This window comes from Eutrigla gurnardus (assembly GCF_963514095.1).
Source record: "Eutrigla gurnardus genome assembly, chromosome: 9".
Classification (NCBI taxonomy): domain Eukaryota; kingdom Metazoa; phylum Chordata; class Actinopteri; order Perciformes; family Triglidae; genus Eutrigla; species Eutrigla gurnardus.
In genome coordinates this window covers 6,904,101-6,919,471 of record NC_139923.1, presented here as the reverse complement: position 1 = coordinate 6,919,471, position 15,371 = coordinate 6,904,101, and the positions used below count along the sequence as shown (strand labels likewise).

Here is a 15,371-nt window from a genome sequence, read left to right as displayed (position 1 = left end):
GCTCAAGGCACTACTTTGTGCTACTGTGCTGTATAGCCTCACATGGCTGCAGGCGTGGCTGGAGACTGAGTGCACACTTGCTGAGGTGATGTTATGTCTCCATCCCTAAGGAGCAAGCATCATGACTAAAACTAGCTCTGTACAGGTTTAGAACAAGTGCTCTTTTTACATCAAAAACCCACATTAAGCATGAAAAAAAAATACTAAACCTGGTGGATAAATGCCAGCAGGGTGTGACGTCTACAATGGCAGTGATAAAGTTGTCATGCTTGCAGTCAAGAGGTGTCATTCTCAGCAGTCATTGCACTTGGAGAACAAACCCATTCTAATTATCCAGACCTCATGCAGGCACATTTCCTGATAGCTCTACAGAAATCAGATCACTGCTTGTTCGACATTTGTCCATATTCAAATCAGCTGTGACGTTTGGCCCCCTGCCTCGGTGCCTGGCTGACTCTAATAATAGCCACTCTTCACCGGGCTGAGGAGCAGAGTGCCTGTTAAATGTCTTATTGTGGAGATAATGAAAATGTTTGCATTAGCATAAACAGGAATGGCAGTGGGATGGAGCCCTGTGACTCAGAAGAGCATGTAGAGGAATGAATAATGCTTAGGCTCATTACAGAAGTGACTGCACGGACTTAAAAATGGCCTTCATGCCGCAGTTTGTGCCGTCGCTGCAAATAACATTCATTGCGGGCAAATTGAGAAGCTGCTTGAGAGAGGGAGGATTGCCGGAGGCTATTTTAGGGGCACAGATTATGTTGCAAATTAAGCAATTTTTATAGATTTTATAAATAAAAATGAACTATGAGTCAAATATTCTCTCAATGTTTGGGAAGTTTAGTAGACAATAAGGCTAGCAGTTACTGGACAAGAATCACAAGAATGTAGGACGTGAGTGCAAAGTTAACAACCCGCATGGCAACAAGGCATCCCATCTACTAGCTGCTGGGAGACCCCATGGGTGAAGGTTAACATCAAGAGGTAGAGTGTGTCACTGGTGTAACTCAGTTGCAGTGGAACGCAGTTTTTCAAAGCCTCAAAGCTGCAGAATTTCTGCCCGGCGTGCAGGGTTTCTAATATAATGTGATACTTCATTGATCTCTTTTTGTTTGGACACCTAGACGAGAGCTCTGCTGCAGCCGGCTGGGATTCAGATTTGTTGAAGGGCACTTAAACGGGGAAATGCTTGCAATAAAATGTAATTAAACTCAAACTTGAGAATCAATGCTTAATCCTGAGAGAGGACAAAAGTAACGGCAGATAACATGACGGTGTACGAGTTAAGTGCTAGAGGAGATGGATCATCCCACATATGGTCCTCCCAGTGAGACATGTATGCTGAGAAGAGTCATTCAATTTGACAAAGTAAGACTAAATAATTCATAAATGAATAATTCAATATTATTAAAAATATTGAAAACATTTTAAATACTGAAATAGCGGCATAGAAGTAAACATATTTATTATTGAAAATACAGTCTAAATTCATAAGTGTATGTTCTGTGCTAGAGTATCCCAGGGAGGAATGTGGTAGGTAGGCTTGGGCCGGTTTAAACATCTTCAAACCGGTCTGATACTAAGCTAAAGACCGGACCAAACCGGTTGAACGGACCTTTCCCACTAGGCGTCGCTTCAAACCGGTCTGATACTAAGCTAAAGACCGGACCAAACCGGTTGAACGGACCTTTCCCACTAGGCGTCGCACTTGTCATAGCAGACCCTCCCGAGTGATACGTTTTGTTTGTTTTTTTTACACAGAAGATTGTGCCGTAATCACGGAAAGGAGAACCTTACGTAACTACGTGTTACGTATTCAATGAACATCGGAATTGCAATTAGCCCGTGGCTTCAAATCAACTGTGGAAGGTGAACTTTACATGACTCTTCAACCGCAAGCCAAGTTGCTGTGCATCATATACGTGTTGCTGATACTACGGCGGCCTCATTCAAGCAACTAGCAGCTTTTTATCTTATTCGGATCTACATTCTCAGCTCATAACATGCTATGGTGGTGCGTCGCCTAGCAACACGTCTTTAAACCGCCGATGTAAACAAACACAAGGTACGGTGCGTGCATCTCCCACCTCGACTGAAAAGTGATCTCTATCATGCCGGCTCGCTCGGTAGCAGGCCGACTGGGACACTCACCGATCAATTTATAAATAATCACAATATTATTTTAATCACTTGTCATTATTGCTGCTAATTACTAATGCATAACAAGTATCGAATGTAGTGCCGTCGGCACGGGTCACTGATGTTTTTTCAATTTTGCAGAACGTGTCATGAGGACAAATGCCAGTTCAACCGGTTTGCATGAATCAAACCCGGTTTCGTCCCGTACACCGAACCGAACCGCTGAAACCGCAAATCGACCCAACCCTAGTGGTAGGAATGGTTTTCTTTCCACTTATGAATAACAGATATGGAAACGTACGTACTGATTTCCATACGAGTGAATAGAAAGACAGTTTGTTCTTGATCTTGGTAACAAAATGATTAAACTACAGAGGCTTTTCAAGTCAACATGGGTGACAGCTGCCAAGACTCGAGGGATCCAGGCAAACGTCATAATACTGGAGAGAGCAACACTCCAGAGCCGGGAGTTTACTTCATGAGCTGAAAACATTACAACCAATCACTGACCAGATAACATGCATGCATTACAATATTTATACAAAGCATGATTCAATATCCACAAAGTCAAATCCACTTTTGTCAAGAATGAAGCTAAATTATGTTTCAGGTAGGTCTAGAGGTGAACCATCTAACTATTTTTCTATTTATTTGCACTATTCAGTTTTTTGTATTTTTTTTTATTTCTCTTGCACAATTTAAAATTTATTTTATTTATTGTATATATATTTTGTAATATTGCAATGTGGGTCGGAGAGAAACACATTTTCGATTCCTCTGTATGTCTGGCACATATGGCAAAATTCACAATAAAGCTGACTTTGACTTTGATCTAACGGTTTGATAGTAACAGTAACATTTGATTTTTCTTCTGTAAAAAATCTGGCTGCCAATTAAAAATGTTTTTGAAGTCAAAAGTATCATGGCTCTGTGGTTTTCAGCTTGAAATAGCAACTTATGTGATATTTAATAAATGCAGTTTGATAGTGAACATGAGTCACTGATGTTGCCATCCTCTATGAGTTGATCATATTTTCATTGATTCCAGGAAAATCAACCTTTGTGTCCCTCAAAACTACGTGTATAGGACTATTTATAGAGCCTGCGGCTTGGCTTGGCAGGCTCAGCTCCAGACACCCTCACAGCCATGACCTTTGTTCCATCATCTACCTCCTCTCCTTGAGTGTTACCACTTATGCTCTCATGACATCATTGTCTTTGTGTTTTCTTTCCATTTCTTCCCACTCTCTACTTTAAAGTAGATTGCCCTGGTCTGATCATCTTCACCATTCTCATCTTTCTTTCCTTTTTTCTTTTTGCACGTTATCCCGGCTCATTGCCTCTCACATACAGGCACTGCAGCCCCAGACAGACACACTGGGTATAAAGCGGCCCTGACACTTAATTGCAGCTCCATCAAGTAGCAAGATTGGGATTGGGACTTCAGCCCTGATGGGTCGTTCTGTCTTGATTGTGGCTGTATTTTGGGAGCGAGCGAGCGAGGGATGGAGGGATGGATGGAGGGATGGATGGAGGGATGTTGGCATAATAGACATGTCCATCACAACCAATCGGAGACAGCAGTCTGAGTGGTGTCCACCTCTGTTGCTACTGGTGACGCCAGAAGGCAGAGGCAAACTCCCCCTACCAAGCCCTCGAGAGACTGCTTCCGGATATTTTGTTGCTATGGCAACACGAAGATGGCTTTAAATAAGCCCCCACTCTTTTCCATTGCGATATATATTGCCAAATAGAGGTGAGATATTATGTTGGGCTTTAGAAAAAGAAGGACATTAGAGTACAAGCAACACCTTTATTGAAAGTGCGTGGGGGTGCGTGCGCGTGTGTGTGTGTGCGCGCGTGTGTGTGTGCATGTGTGTGTGTGCGACAGGAGAGGAGCTTTCAGCATGGAGACTGACAGCCTGGCATGCTAATGGAAGACAAGTCTACTCTGCATTCACATTCAAAAACACTTCACAGCGTCCTGATGGGACCCGTCTCAGAGGGGAAGGGATTTTGTGAGTGCGTAGGAATGTGTGTGCGTGTGTGTGTGTGTGTGTGTGTGTTTGCGAGTATCAAGGGGAGTTGAATCAAAGCTGGCAAGAGAGAGAGAGAAAGAACAAAGGAACATAGCAAACAGTTTTAATAATGAATTAACTAAAGAATAAATGGAATACTAGAAAAGTGTTGCTACAAAAACTCTGAAAGAGAACAAGAATCGCTGACAAATCTGTACACGAGTATCTAACCATGTTTAACACAATATACATGTCATTTCGGGGCACCCTGGTGACCCCAGTTATGGTCAGGGCAAAGATGTTTGTAGCCCATCATCCCATTTATCGTCTTTCACTGGAACGTGGACCTTATTAACCACTACCAGTCAAATAATTAAAGTATGAAATCAGCTCCTCCCCCAATGATTACCAACGTAAATAACAAGCATGGCTATTGTTAGTTCTCACAGCTGTCAACCTAGCAGCTTGTAAAAAGACTCCACTTGTGGTTGAGTGCAGGCAAGCAGGCTTATTTTAGTCATGTGGCAGCCACAGATACCGGATTGTTTTCAAATATGTTTTGACAAGGCATTCGATTAATTCATTGTTGTCAGGATTCAAAGAGAATTTCAGCAAATATAATAAAATGCTTTAAACGAAGATTCCCAACCCTAGCTTTAATAATAGTTTGTTACACCAGATCGATCGCATATGTGAATCACGCACTTGGTGAAAGACAGCAGGCCGTGATTGGTCAGGCAACCAATCTGACACAATGACCTGCTCCTGGCATAAACTCTGCACGACAGCTTCAATACGGACCCTTCTTGTTAAGGGTCCCTGGATAACAATACAACATGTCACTAACATTTAGCAGTTCGGAGCCTGAACCGGCTCTCCCGCTTCACTCTACTGATCCTCCTAAACACACATTTCAACAAACACGTTTTCAATCCATTTGATGTCTGTCAGATGGATAAATCCGTTTCCACGTCAACACCTGCCGCTACTCATTATTAACCCATGAGTCACCCGTTCTCGCCATACGCAACTGCAAACCCAAGCATGTATTTACACATCAAGCCCTTCGCTGAATATTGGGCTGTGAGTTCTGACGAGACGTTTCTGGACTCACCGAGGACTCGCAGCTGCTGCTGTTAGGCTGGCTGCACCGCTCAAGCACATGTGGAGTTGGGCCGGAATTACTCTCCAAATAATCTTGTGAGTCACAGTGGGAGGAGAGGAAGCAGGAGGAAGCAACAGAATTGGAAAAACATCTCAAAAAAATAACAGCACAGTTGTAGATGGAGTATTGGAGGGCAGCGAGCAAGGCTACAGAAGAGAAGTAATTGGACACTGTTTGGCAGGTGATTGGGTGAACCACCTTCTCCAGTTCTGATATAACTGATGGTATTATAGGCAAAATACAGCAGCGACCTTGTTCTTGGTACCACAGACAGTCTCTGGTTTGTACTCATAGTTTTGTTCAGCCTCTGTATGACACGTAAGATACTATAGAAGAGCTCTGGGAGACCACAGACCGCTACCATAGGTTTGGTCTCCATTTCTGATTCAGTGACAAGTGATGACCCGACAGTCTCAGGGCTGATTGACTTTACAAAGTTGTGTCTTTGCATTGACTTTAGATTGTGCCACACAGTGCTGCGGTGCAACACTACAGGCTCCAACAAATGTGAACTGGCAGATTATTTCATAGAAGGAAGTAATAAAAACAAGCCATGTTTAGACAACAGAAATTAAACAGAAATTACTTTCATCAGCGTTGGATTTGCATTGCTGGGGCTGGCCACTGCGGCAACATTTATCACTTCACTGGAACTTCAAAGACACTTCGTCCCCACAAGAGATGCACGGATCTGCAGCAGCATTTATTACCCAAGATGCAAATATGCCTATAAACTAAAATGTTTCAGAACACAGTAGCACTAAAATTAATATCCATCCCTGCTTTGAATCTCAAGTTACTTCATGCTCTCTTTAAATCCACCGGATACAATAGCCTGAATGTTTTTTTATGAGCAACGACTGCTGAAATATTAAAAGTGTGGACCTCTGTGGCAAAACTCAGGTAAACAATGGCACTTTATGCCTCATTAGGAGGTGGAATTCAGTCAACCCACTGACACTGAGGAGAATGGCTGTACTTCTGCTGCAGCCCACGCTTCCCTCGCAGAGTCCACTGAGACCAATGCGAGACAGAGTTGCTTCTTGTTTGGAGTTGCCAGTGTGGGAAGCTAAATTCATGCGATGGAAATATGTTTGGGTTGTCCCATTTGTCCTACTTAACCGTTTTCCTTCCATGCAGACAGTTTCTGCAACGTACTTGTCTCACTGCCGTGTCGAACATGCTATACTTAGCTTCACAAAGTCACACATGAACTAGCTACGACTACTACATACACACATATAATGCCTCCAAAGCCATCTAAAATACACAGAACTTCACAGATTTAAATCTCAAATTCATACTCAAAACTGCATTAAGTTTGATTCAAACTAAACTACGACTCGCTTAAGCAATATTTTTGGACACTGAACTTTAACGTGGTGTCAAACTTACTAGAGACATAACAACACAACTCTGAGCTCTACAGAGGGGTTTTTGCACATTTACTGTATTGCTGATTGTGAATTGCTGTTATGGACACCAGTAAACCTCAGGATCCAGAAGTACAGCTCTGATTAACTCCGTGCATGTGGCCCAAACATGAGACGGATACAGTTGCCAAGAAGTGAAGCATTGGGCCTATTTTTCTCAGGAGTTGGTGGAAGTCCACCACAAAGCTACAAGGAAAGAAAATACTGTACTGTTTGGAACACAGACTCCAATGAAAAACCATCCAGGTCATTAACAGATGGACAGAGTTACCGACGGCAAGTGCAAGAAACACCGAGTAGAGCAAGCAAGAGGGGAGGCTGGATGGGTGAATCAAACAGAGGACCTTCACCCCAGAGACGGCTGTTGGTGTCCCGTGTGAACCTAAAACCTGAAAAATTAGCAGTTTATTTTGAGGGGAACCAAGATTCATCGTTTGAATCAAACATGATGCTGTACACCGTTTCTGGACTCAGCTTTCAAATAGGCATTTCCTGCAAGACAATGTGTCTTTGGGTTCTGATGGGACCCACGTAGTGTGTAACCTGTATCATGCACAGCCCCGCCTCTCCATACATGTACAGTGGATGCTTTGATTGCACACAAAGCTGTCTCATATTAGGCAGGGATTAGAGCCGTGCTGCCCACATGGCCTGAGCCAGCTGGGGCGTAATGTGAGACCCGAGAGACTGGCAGGCTCAAAGCGTTTCAGTGACAGACAGATGGGGAATGGGGAGCGGTCTGATATCAAAATCCTACACACCCAGCTCTGGAGGCAAGTATGGGTTGTTTCCTGCCCGGCCCACATCACTGATAAACCTGCTGCTTCAAACCTGCAGACTCCATCTACATTTACACACCATGCACTCTCTAATAAGATAACCACAATAGACAATACAGTCTAATTTCCCATGAGTGCATCAACACATTATCATATGAATATGAAAAATTACTCCTTAATATCATAATGGCTTATGTAGATAAGAAAAAAAGCTCCTGTCCTTCAACCTAATGGCTTTTGGACAAGATGTGCATCCAGATAAATGTATGATTTATGATCTTATTAAAAGTTCCAGGTATTGCTCAGGCATGATAACTCCGTCAGCGATGTTAATAATATTCCAACATTTCATAAACCTGAACAAAATAAATATCACATAGGCTTTAAGAGAATGCTTTATGAACGTTGAAAGTGTGTAGTTACAGCCTCATGTTAGCTAACACAGGATTCAATTGAGTTTCAGACAATACAGTACAACTATTTAAAATTTACAGAAGGAAAAAAAATATATATATATATATATAAAATATATTAAGCATGGGATTGTGAGTATACAGCATCCATCCAGCATCCAAATGTAAACTAAAGCCAAATTGGGACTGGATTTTTGAGGATGGAAGAAGTAACATTCGACAATCTTTAAAAAATCTATTAACAATATATCAATCAACATTCATTATTTTAACATGAACATACACAAACATTTTAGGATCCCTTGTTTGTTTTTTAACTTTTTTTCTGCACATGAATCGGACAGAAACCTCCAGTTCTGAGAACTCGAGGCTTCAAACTGATCCACAAGCCAATGGGTGACTTCACAGTTACGACGCCCTCTTCTTCTATGCACGCTATGATACGAACACTCAATCTGTTTGTAGAGATAACACTGGAATGAACTCATATCCAGCAAGATTTTAGGTGCATTTTTATGGGAGAGTAGAGATTTCTTCTCATTTCCCTGCAATTCAAACCGCTCATGTTCTCAGCTGCCTTCTGTCCTCTCATCCCTGATCCTCTCACTCCTGCCCTGAAGCACACACACTCGATCTGATGAAATCAATGTTAAAAAAAACACAGATTACCAGCAGCTTTCTGGGCTGGTTTTAGCCATGAAAGCTTCATTGAACTCTCTGTGTCCCTGCTACACAGAGAAAACAACTTTGCTTGTTTTTATTTCCTCCCACTTTACATGAATTATGCAGGTTGAGACCAGGACAAGTCCAGAATTTTAAGAAGGGTGGCATTTGGACACAGTGTCGCATCTAAGAATGTGAAATGAGCTTGTCTGGTTGGACATCATACTGACTCACCATCCTGGCCAAGCAGAATAAATTGGTAATAAATTGTGTTAATCTGGTTGGTGAGCGCTAGGAAACTGTTGACATTACATTTAATTCTTAAAATTTCATTCTTAAGTTTGTTCCCCTAAAGGTTGATACAGTTCTGAGGCCCTTTGATAAAACAATGCAAACAAATAGGGCCATCGATGAAATGTTGACAATCTGCTGATGCAAGCTTTCTTACAATATGACAATATTGTAAGAAAGTAAGTAAGTAGTAAATCTCCATAGAGTCATAGAGGAGTGCTGCATGGATGAGTCCTAAAGTTTGGAAATGAGTAAGCATGTTTGCACTTCAAACCAATAGAAATCTTTTTTGTGTAAATTCACAATAGGATAATATACTGATGAAAATCTCCTGCTTCTTTGCATTGGATACATTGGTGATATGGTGAAATACTTTTATATCTGTGTATATTTGCCAAACTGAAGGAAAATCCCATTTTAATAATCCACCTCCACTGTTACAACTCAAGTTAAACAAAAACTTAGATTAAAAACTTTTGAGAAGCTGGGGACACTAAAGTGTGCAGTCTTTGCATAATTAATTGTTTATTTTATTACCTAATTCATACATCTTTTATTTGTCTTTTACACTAATGGGTGTACTACTATGTCTACAGTTTACTCTATGGCCTACTCTGAATTATTTTAGCACAGCGGCAGCTTGTCTTTCCTGCCTCTGCGTTCTCCGGGGGATTCATCACGGCTGGGTTTTCCCTGCTAATATACGGGGCAGCAACCACAGACGTGCCTCACTTCACTGAACAGAAAAACAAGGACAAGCCAATGCAATATGTATTATTTATAAAACAATTAGTGAACCGTCTGTCATAAACTTTTCTATTTGTGAACAAACGTAATGAATTAATCATTAGAGCGTATTCAGAAAATGTTTAAATAATGACTATTGATTTGCAGAATTTGATTTTACAGGGAAAACATTTCCAGAAGAATTCAAAGTTCAGACGAAGGCTGTGGTGTGTGTAAATAATAAAATGACTGTTTAACTACAGTAGGTTATTTTGTCTTTAATCTACTGGGAATCATCTTCAGATAATAATGATCCAAAATTACATAAAACTTAATATCAACATTATCTCAACCCAATCTCTCCTTTTAGTCACACTAGAAACTCAGAATGTAGGCTAATAATGATTGCCGACACCGGTCAACGTGTGAACAAGGGAAGTACCTATTAGGGATGCAAATTATCGAGTAATTCATTCATCGATTAATTGATAAGCGGCAATTCTTCTGAGAAGCTGAATTTCCCTCTGAATAGGTTCAATCTACTGTATACGTAACATAAAATGCTATCTTCCTTATGATATAAAGAAAAATGCAAATCATATTTTGAATAATTTCATTTTAATGCATCAATTTGGTGAATTTTGAGAACCAAAATATGACATATCAATAACTGACCAATTTCTTACAAACTGCTGGTTCTGATCCAAATGTTGACATACTAAATGGGGTTGAGGAGTTTAAGCATTCAAGAAAAGATGAAAACAAAAATGACTAAAACACAGTGCTGAGCCTCTAAACTATTAGTTTATTATAACTATTATTATTATTATTATTATTATTATTATTATTATTATTATTATTATTATTAATATAAGTGGGTGACTATTCCTCAGCCTTCCTTGGCGTTTTGGTTTTGACTGAAGCCTCGTTCACATACGTCTCCACTCTGAGCGACAACTGTCAATGAATTTGAATGTGTTCTAACGGAATGTGGGCGGGTACGGAGATAAAATTAAATAATTGTAACTTTCTGCGATGCGAGAGAAGCGAATACCAATCAGAATGTAGAATAGAGGTGATTGACAGTTGACGTCTACAGAGTTCCACAGAGAGTTGTCGCTTGAACTCGTCGCTGGCGGCAGTTAAATTTTTTTTGCCAGCGAGTAGAATTCAGCGACGGGCGAGTAGCGACGGGCGAGTAGCGACGGGCGAGTAGCGACGTATGTGAACGGGGCTATACGCGCCGCCAAACTCGCCAGCTGAGGGGGGGTCGGCGCGGGGGACGTCTTGCCATGGCAGAACGTTTATGAGCCAAACCAGCCGCGAGGATTTCCCCTTATAATAAGCGCTGCTGCCCTCCTGTTTAGGCCTATCATTAGAGCCGCTAGTTAAGTCCATTTGCCTTGATGAAATAATTTTGGGCGAACATCGAGACTATGGTCAATGTGTGTGAAACACTGCTGCCAGCGTCCCGCTTCCCGTACGCCTTGTTGTTGTCGTCAGAGCCCTGCCTCGCTTGTGTTTGCGCATGTGCGTCAAGTACGTCTGGCGTCAAGCGCGCCCTCACGTGGACTGGCGGGGAATTACGGGTTCAAAATGCAATTAATTGCAATTAATTTATTTTAATCTAGTAATTTCTTATCGACAATTAATCGATAATCGATTAATTGTTTGCATCCCTAGTACCTATCAATCATTGTATCAATATGTTTTTTAAGTGTTGCCACTACCTTCATGAAAGCTGACATTCTCCTTGCTCAGCTGCACGGCTTACATGCCTCAAAAACAGAAACAGACTGCATGGTATAAGAAACAGACTGCATGGTATCATCAAGGTGTGCAGCAAAATAGCAGGCAGAACCTTGAGTGACCTTCCTCATCTGGACAGGGTCTTGGCCTTCTCCCTTCAAGCCTGGCCGATTGTATCCCCCCCATGTCCAAGGAGTTCAAGCTGCCTCCCATGCAATCTGCCAAGATGCAGCTCATTTGTCTCTGTTGCCAAATTCAATGCAATTTTTATATTGAATTTCTTATTTATTGTTTATCTGACGGTTATGCGGTTACTTCTGGCTGTACAACAAATGACCCCTCTGGGATAACAAAGATCCTTGACCTAGTCTTTCATCAACAACAACAGTAGGATCACACCCTCCTGTTGTGAATCCAATAAAAGAGAAACTACTGTGAATTGTTGCCTTTCGCTACATGAAAACACAACACTCCATGTCCACACAACGTCGTCTTATATTGTTTTCTTACTTCTGTTTTCCAGTTCCAGGATTAGTGTCTTCCTGTGGTGTGAAAATCTGACTGACATCAACAGTAAACGCACGATCTTTTCACCACAGAGGAACCACAATGTTGCAGAAACCACAGCCATGACGGATCTCTCTCTCTCTCTCTCTCTCTTTAGAGTGTGCTGCTGTGACAGCCGGACACTCGGTGACATAGGGGCAGCCTCCCTGAGAGTGACTTGTAGGGAATTCATTTTGTCAAAGTGTCAAACACATCAAACATTCAGCCGCAGTTGAATATGAAGTAGAGGAAAGCTATAGAGACCGGATGACAGGTTCTCCTGTTTTCATTTTAAAAGAGGCGTTGAAGTGTGGCTGGTTAATCAACTTTAAGATGCATTTAATCCGATTCTTGGTCCATTTTAGCATCTAGTTTTAAATTTGTTCCTGCTACTAAAAGCTGTACGCAGGATAATTTCCCCTTTCTTTGTCCCAAAATAATCTATGCTCCAACCCTCAATTGTCTTATTTCCAGTTTATGCTGGCTGGTAATGTGAAGTTGTTGGCACATTCTTTAATGCCTGGCTGATTGGTGCTTTAGGCTATGCAGTCACTTGTTTCCTTAACAAACAAATATGCCACTTTTCTAGCCCAGAACACAAGAATGTCTCAGACTAACACTCAGTCGCCTACTCCACTGTACAGTAGTGTGGTCTGTAGTAAAGACCAGTGTCATCGTCTATGGAGGACACAGGCATTTTCTTCCTAGCTGTCAATTTAGATGTTTTACTCCTGAACATATAATGTAGTCTCTTTACTTACATTAAACCTCTTACACAATTACAGTGTACTCCCTTTAACAGTTATTACCTCTCACACTCGCTTCAGTTATTTCTGCTTTCACTTCAGATAAATCTCATCATTTATTCCTTCACCAGCAGGGACTCCTTATAAAAATGGATTTAATTAGCTAAACTTAAGATGACAGATTTTCTCAAAGGGTTTCATTTGTCATACATATTATTCAGTCCACGTTTAGATATGAGAAGGCCATCACACACACACACACACACACATACACACTCTGTCATCTAAATATTTGAGAAAGGTTAACGGTGGCTCTTACGTTAAAGCGGGGTCAATAGAGAGCTGCAGGAATGAGTCCTAAAACCTGGAAATGAGTTTGCATTTCGTCTCATCTTGAAGTCAATGGGTTTCTTGAATGGGTTTTTGGCATAGACTGTATATAAGAAATGGACATAGTCATGGTGGTGTCACATGTTGGTTTGGGTTTTGAAGCCTCGAGCCCTAAGCATTTTGGCCTTCACCATCTTGGATTTCTTGCAATCAGGAAGTGACCATATTTGGACTAGGGAGGAGAGATGGGTGTATCTGTATCCAGTCTACATCCAGTATGGCACCCCGAGCAGCAACCTTACTGGATCTGGATCCATCTGGATTCTGGTGTGAAGCTGCTAACAAAGTTAGCTTCATAATTCAAGGTCAACTTTAGAGCTAAGTGTTAAGTTCATCTTAGTAGCTAACTGGTGGCGTGGTAGCGACCTGTCAATCACAAGGTAGCCCCACCCTAAAGCATCCCCTGCTTTCTGGTCTACTTGACTCTAAATGGACCATGTTTACAATGTTGACTGTGTGTGTCCTTTTCGAAAAACATGCACTGAATCCTCGCTAACATCTCTGTTTGGATATGACTTCACGTACATTTCGGAAAAAAAAGAAAAAATATATATATATTTTTAGATTAAATCATTTCCGAGGTCCGGCCCTCATAGCTGGCTACAGCCATGCCTACAGTATGTATGTATAGCGCTTTGCATATGTGTGTGTGTGTGTGTTTGGGTGGGGATGAGGCAAAAGCTTTCAGACAATCTGCTACATTCACCTCCTGCTGGGCCACCTGCCCAAATGCATTTACATCCATGAGCCGTTGTAAGGCTGACAGCCATGTACACACACACACACACACACACACACACACACACACACACACACACACACACACACACACACACACACACACACACACACACACACACACAGTCCAATCAATACTCAGGCAATCACACGCAGGCCCTCATTAAGCTTTCACGCTCACCTCAAGCCTCCGTGGTTGACTGTCACTGCTGGTTTCTGGTGGATTAGCGGACCAAACAACAGAAGGACTTCCTCAAACAGTTGACTGTCATTTGAAGTCAAACAGATTGGACTAAGCAGAGGAATGGGGGCGGAGTCTGGCAGAGTTAATGTCATGGTGAGGGAATCATTACCTAGAGCGGCCTTGGTAAAGGGCTGCTGAACTTTTATAGAGTTTATACAACAAGCTTCATTAAAATGCCAATCCAATCTCAAACATGATGTGTTATTCTTCATTTTAGACCTTAATTAATAATTAAAGCAGTTTGAAACACATGATCGGCTGTCTGACAGTACAGAGGGAGGCTCATAAATAAAACGCTTAAAGCGGTTCATCATTTCATTGGAGTGACAATGCAATATTGAAACCTTATCACTTCCTCAGTGGAAAACGATTTCATTTCAGTGCTGCCAAATGTTACCCTAACACCTTTACTGTCAACAAAAAACTAAGTTGTCGGTGAGATGCCAGTGTTAAATTTAATATCTGATTGAGCAATCAATCGTCCAATAGGGAGGCATGTGCAGGTGAACAGAAATTCCCTCAGGAAGACTCTAAATCCAAAAAGAGGATTACAAATCAAGATGAGAAGATGGGGGAACGAGTGACATTGAGAGCAACAAGGAGGCCGCTGGTTTGTTGAGAAAAATAAGCACCGAACATATAAGATGAATAAACCGTTGGGTAAATCTCCTGCAGAAATCCACTTTGATTCTCTTGCATCTCAAGCATGTCCAACATTGTATTTATGCAGCAAAGATGCCAAATTTGACTTGAATACGCGAGGGCAACAGGTGGAATATTCATAGTGTGAGTCAGAGTGCTTCACAATAAGAGACTAGAGAGGGGTGAATAGTGAGGGTTAGTTTGTTTTGGAGCTCAGGGCTATTTCCTGGATTCCTGTGTACTCTCTCTCTCTGCCATGAGCCGGCTGATCTGACAGGACATTGACCTGCCCAGTGGTCTGAGGTATGACTCACTCATCAGCTAAACCCCCCGCCCCCGGTGCAGACCACCCCTACTACTGCTAGTACACCAGCACTAGCACTTTCATGTTAAAGCCGGGTAAAGCAAAATCTGAGATGTGTTAAACACACTCTAAAAACATTATTCATGTTAGAAAATAATTGTTGACAACATGTGAAACGACTGTGACCTACACAGTATTGAAATGTGTTGCTTTGTGTTTTTTGTGCAGGCTCAATTCAATTGTTTGTTTTTTATCACCAAAAAATTTTAAGTATGAATTAATTTACCGAGATAAAAATTAAGTGAAAAGTGCGGCCATTTTCTCATAGACTTGTATACAATCAACTTATTTTTGCAACCAGCCTCCTGCTGGACAACTTTAT

The 15,371-nt window shown here is 41.5% G+C and overlaps 1 protein-coding gene across 8 annotated transcripts in view; it reads right to left on the bottom strand.

The window, feature by feature from the left end:
• The window catches only part of LOC311018119 (pleckstrin homology domain-containing family A member 7-like), a 149,127-nt gene that overhangs the window by 87,801 nt on the left and 45,955 nt on the right, over positions 1-15,371 (bottom strand). The window contains exon 1 of one of the 8 annotated variants that reach the window (XM_084016922.1): positions 13,981-14,037. The exons of the other annotated variants lie outside the window; for them this stretch is intronic. The gene's annotated coding sequence lies outside the window, so the exon portion shown is untranslated. Of the gene's footprint in view, positions 1-13,980; positions 14,038-15,371 lie in introns of those variants that run through there. 8 annotated transcript variants of the gene reach the window in all.